This window comes from Vigna radiata, chromosome 1 (genome assembly GCF_000741045.1).
Source record: "Vigna radiata var. radiata cultivar VC1973A chromosome 1, Vradiata_ver6, whole genome shotgun sequence".
Taxonomy (NCBI): domain Eukaryota; kingdom Viridiplantae; phylum Streptophyta; class Magnoliopsida; order Fabales; family Fabaceae; genus Vigna; species Vigna radiata.
The window spans coordinates 31589335-31595297 of record NC_028351.1 but is presented as its reverse complement, the minus strand read 5'-3'; the positions used below and the strand labels follow the sequence as shown (position 1 = coordinate 31595297).

General features: G+C 31.5%; 1 long non-coding RNA gene across 1 annotated transcript in view; it reads right to left on the bottom strand.

Annotated features, from left to right (window-relative positions):
* Nucleotides 1-5302: 5302 nt before the first annotated feature.
* The window catches only part of LOC106765111, a 3499-nt gene continuing 2838 nt past the window's right edge, over nt 5303-5963 (bottom strand). The window contains exon 2 of the long non-coding RNA XR_001376012.2: nt 5303-5549. This is a non-coding gene — a long non-coding RNA (uncharacterized LOC106765111). The remainder of the gene's footprint in view (nt 5550-5963) is intronic.

Here is a 5963-nt window from a genome sequence, read left to right as displayed (position 1 = left end):
GTAGATTTTCTTTTGTCGGGTCGGGTTGTGGGTAGGCATTATCCGTGCCCGACCCGACCCGTTGCCATCCCTACTTACATGTATGCTTAGATGTATTTTCCAAGTTATAACACTTAACATAAGTGTTCCTTTTCTCTGCAAAAATGCAATTTATTGTTGGATATTTAATTTTTATTTGTAAAAAAGAAAGCCCATGGGCTGGCTCTAACCCACAGGGCTTTGGGGCTTTTTAGCCTTGGAGGCTTTTTTAATAAAGGGCATTTTTAACCCTAGGGGTTTTTTTGGCCCCAACCCACATGAGCTAGGGCCATAACCTATTATAAGGGCCTATTTGACAGGTCTAGTCACTATCACCCTGGAAATCAGTGAATAAGGGAAGTACGCCCCATGATGTTATTTGACTGTACGGGCTATGAACCAGTAGATTTTGTATTTGGTGACACAATTAATACGTATTAATGGCCCACCTAAGTAACTAGGAATAGTTTTATACTCCTTTCTATATAGGAAAAACTTCCATAAACCAATGATAATGTCTTTTATATTTCAACCTCACTGTCTCTGTCTTTCTTGATCTTTCAACCCAAAAATACTCTAAAACGACACACATCTAAATTTGCTATACCAGGGTGGTTGAGTTTGTTTATGTTACTGTCTGAATATCAAGAATTAAGAGACTAATACTACATTACTAGTATAAAAGTAAGGGTGATTACTGTCTACTTTTGAAATATGTTTGCTTCTTTATTAGGCCCATCACCTTAATTTAATGCACTTGTAAAACCAATAATATATTGTGAACAATAGTTATTGTCCATTGGCATGCTATATCAGCTTGAGTGCTTTATATTTACCTTTCTATCATTGGTTTGCAGGATCTCGTGGAGTTGTGTATATATCATGCTTTGTGGTATGGATCAGTATGTTCTTTCCTCTTCCTGTAATTTCTGTTTTAAATTTCATCTTGTTTAACATGTTTAAGTTTTTTGTATACATTATTGGTTATGTTGCAACTTAAATCACTATCATTTCATTCATGTAAAACTCTATGATCCTCTTAAAGCCTGCCACAACTGCTAAATGTTCGTGTAAGTTTTTTTTTTTTTTCAATAGTTTTGGTAAAGTGTTGTTTGGAAGTTTTATAATTTGAGTTGTGCATGTGACAGGGTCTCCATAGAACATATGTACAAAAACCAACCAAAGGGTCTCCATATCTAAGGTGTTTTCCACTACAAAATCATTTCTTCATCCGTATGGAACTCTTTACTTGTCCTTCTTCCTGATTCACATCCATATAAAGATTATGTATGTAATTCTTAGAAAAAAGAAGATAAAAAGTGATCATTTTGCGCCTTTTGGCTCTTCTTAGTTCTTAGCCTTCATTGTATTATAGTCAAATTCAATCACTTGGTTAGTATATCCACCTAACTAGATTCACATTCAAACCCTCAGACTCAAGAGGTATAAAAATTTGTTCATTTTCTTTTTACTTTCACTGTAGTCATTTTGAAAACAAGCTAATTCACCTTTAGTGACATTAATCAATTAATGTTGTTAGTTTTGAATTCAATTCATAAGAATATTACTTTTTTTTTTCAATCCTTCGAAAAAGAAATTTAGGCCTTGTTCACTTGAGTGGATTTGAGAGAGAGTAATTGAGTGGATTTGAGAGGATTTGAAGATAATTTTTTTGTGTTTATTTGACTGAATTTGAAGGTAATCGAGAGTGAATTTGGAAGTAATTTTTTTTAATCTGTTACATAAATTAAATCCTATACTAATTCTTACAAATTTTACTTCCAAATTCACTCTCGTTTACCTCCAAATTCACTCAAATAAACAACAAAAAAAATTATCTTCAAATCATCTCAAATCCACTCAATATCTCTCCCTCAAATCCACTCAAATAAACAAGACCTTAGTCTTCAAGGACTCGATCAAACCTTTAATAAGTTTTAGATTTAATGATTTAATTTTTCTGCAGATTGTTGGAGTTTTCAAGATTGTCGTAATTCCACTGTTGGGTCAACTTTCAAATGGGCATGGTCGGAAATCGTTTTTGCTCCTCTTTATCATCTCCACGTATGATTTGGTATTTCTTTTGCTACACATTAATAATTAAAATGTTCTGTTTTCAGTTTTTCATATCTAGACTACATTTTTAGTAACTTTTTTTAAGTCATTATCCTCCATTTCAATTTTTCTTGTGTATCAATTATATAATTTTAAAATTCATAATATATATAGGATTAAATATGTTTTTAGTCCCTATACTTAATAAAGTTTAAAAAATTTGGTAAAAAGGACTAAAACCAGAGTTTTCTAAAGTTGAAGGACAAAATTGTACTATAGTTTGAAAGAGGGACTAAAACCAAAATCGCCTCAAAGTATAGGGACTAAAAGCATATTTAATCCTATATAAATGTTAGTAGTACATATTAATTGTGTTAAGTTTATAAAAATAGATATTTTTAAAATTATAAAGTATATTTTAGATTTAAGATAAACAATTTAAATTATGATAGGTGGTTTTCTTAATAGTTGACAATTTAAAAAGACTACTAAATTTTACTTTAGAAATTAATATGCAGAGATGCATGAGTGTAAAGTGAAAAATATAATTAAAAAGTTTAATTTAGAATAGTTGAGAGAATTTTGTCAGCGTGAAATGTACTTCTAAATGAAGGAGAACAAGGATATTCTCATCATGTAATTAAAATAGAAAGTTAAAACTATATGTTTTAATTTACGATATTAATTAGATTACAACATTTGTATATTTACATACATAATCTTTGTTTATGTAACAAAGAAACGGAGAAAATATAACTTTTGTGTCAGATAAAATTTATGCCAATTTGAACTCCTGCACTATATAACAAGTTTCTTCAAAAAAAAAAAGGTGATTTAAAATAGTTGATGATAGTACAGACAACATAGGAAATAATCTGATGCAGAAATGTAATGAAGTGTGACTTTAATGGTGATAAGTGGATAAGTAAAAACCATTTTGACTTTCAAATGATAGGTGACGAACTTTTCTTTCTGGTGTCTTTGCAATTAAAAAAATATGAAGGTTAGAATTCTTAAGAATACATTTGAGAGTTTTATTCAAACACTTTTTTGCCAATGATTAAAATGTTGTCCAGAGTGAATAGTATATGTATTAAGTAAAGGGTGAAGTTTAGTTGAGGGTAATAAGGTAGTAAATCTGGTTTCAATGATAAGAAAGAAAAATAAAGAGAAGAGAGAAGCAATATGTATGATTTCATAGTTGTGATGTTTTGTTTTCTTGACGTCTATTCCATTTCCATGGTAGGATTTGCATGGCATGAACATACCCATATCATGTGGCAAGAATCGTGTTCTTTGTTGGAGATAATAATCTCCTTCGATCTTCATTCATTCTAGCTATGAGATTGTTTTTGTCTACAATATTCTAGCTTACTAATTCATTCAGAGTAGTTCTTTTATAGTAATGCATCTACCATATACTTCTTATTGGAATCTGAATTCTCCAAGACTATTTGGTATAGAACAGGATCTTCTAATTTTTTCACATTATGTGCTGAAAAAGTGATGGGTTTAAGCTTAAGATTTACCATTTCTCTTTTAACTATATGATTTGAAATGGTAGCAACATATTCCTTTTCTTCCCCAATAATATGTATACTAATAAGTTGGAGAATGGACATGTGTTGTAGGTCCCTGTTCGCACTTACGCATTCAGTACTTTGCGGCCTCCAAACGGGTGCATGCACGACACTACTTATATTTTATAATTAGTTATAATTTTTCTTAAAGTTTTTTAAGATGATAAAATAATAAACATTTTTTGTAAATAAATTCAATTAAACATGATAATCAATTTATAGCAAATTTAGTATACGTTAATAGGTGAATTTTAAACATGATATCTTTCAATTAAAAGAAATTAAAAGACAATAGTTTCTTTATGTCATACTTAGGAAGGTTAGGATTATTTATTGTTAAATGAACTCCTGTGCCTCTTTCTAGCATTGTTTAATATTTTAATTAATTATAACAGTAAACACAAGAATAATTTATTAATCCTTTCAACTTATTTTGTTGCTGCAGGTTTCATTTAATTTGTTTAAGGAGTACTCGGAAGCACACTCAAAGGCTTCCATGTCGGAAAATGAGCTCCTGGATGTAGGCTACAACCTCTGTGCATCCAGATTCCCTACATAGTAAGGACTCTTAATTTTGAACTAAGAACTCTAGCCTCACGTTTTGTTTCCTTAGTTGGTATAAGGTTAACTCTTTGCATATTATTTTCTCTGTTAGTCGTGTACTCTTTGTGTCAAATGGCTTACTCCAAGTAACATTTATTTTTATACTTCTTGATACACTTGATAAGGATATTAATTTGTTTTCCATGAGAGTGAGGTAGTATTGTATAACATTAAATAATTCACTTTCTTCGACAGTTTTGTTAACATGAAGAATTTAGTTCTCTATTTGATTTATTTGACCTTAATTTATTTACTTATTAAGAGGGCTTTGTTCCAAGGGATTAACTATAATTCTTTAATTATAATGCTTTTAGCAGATATGAAACTGTTAGTTATTGGGTGTAGATGTGAGATCATCTATTTTTTTTTATAAAACCATGTTACATACTCTGTATGTAAATTACATACAGATTTTTCCGTATGTAATTTACATACGAAAAAATCCGTATATAATTTAGCTACGACAGTTTTATATACGGATTTTGGTCTGTATGTAAATCGTATGTAACTAAGTGTTATATACGGATTTTGGGCCTTATATACGAATTTTGGCTATATATAATTCAACTTTTTCTTGTAGTGAGAATTCTATAAATTGATGGAACCTGAAGTTGTTCCAAGACTTTTGATGATCTAACATTTTCACATTCTGTTTCAGATAGATTTCTCTAGGATTATAGAGCTCTAAGAATTCTTCAAAAAGATGGTGGTGATCTTGCTTGAAAGAAATTCAAAGGGAGATTGATTGTGCACTCACTCCTTGATAACATATTTTTGCACATTGAGTAGTTTCTGGTTTGATCAAGAATCTTGTTTGGCATCCGTGGTGATTGTTGTGTGTACCTTGTGTGACTATAGGGGATAGACTCGTGAAGTCTGGTTCACTTTGAGGATTGTTCAAAGTGGTTGGCAGATTGCAGGAGAGGGGACATCTTGCTGCAAGTCTTGTTGTGGTTTGCCTATATTTTGGTTAGAGGGTTAGAGACGTGTTTTATGTCACGCCCCAATTAAGGTAGGGTGAACACTGTTTTCCAAAAACACGTTGCTTTTCCAAAAGCGTGCGGAAGCGTACATACATTTTTTTTTTTTAAAAAAACCAAACAAGACGTCTTATACCTTTGATTGGAATTCAACATTTGCAAATAAAATAGTTTCATCCTCTAGTTCTACCGAGGAAATAGCACAATTACAATTTTGACAAAAACTAACTTTTAAATACATCTGAAATTCCCATTCAGGTTCCCCACTCGTAAATCCTCGCATTTTACTGCTTCATCTTCCTCTGTCATATCACTGCTCCCGTATAACATCACGCATTATACGATCATCGCATTCACATGCACACAAACACAAACAACAGGGTGAGCTAACTGTCACAAACATACAAATCATTCACAGTCCTTTATAATATATTTACAATGTTCGATACAGTTAATCACCTTTTAAACATAATATAACAATATTATTNTTNAGTAANANAATTATCATCTCACTTATCAAAGTGTCACAGCCTCTCCTTTTCTGACCTACTTACCAAAGTAGCGCAGTACCCGTTTCACTTGTCTACTTACCAAAGTAGAGTGTCGTCAGATTATTCTACCTACTTACCAAAGTAGCGTAGTACCAATCCTTCCACCTACTTACCAAAGTAGTGCAATAACAATATCTCCCTGCCTACTTACCAAAGTAGCGCAGACCAACATACTC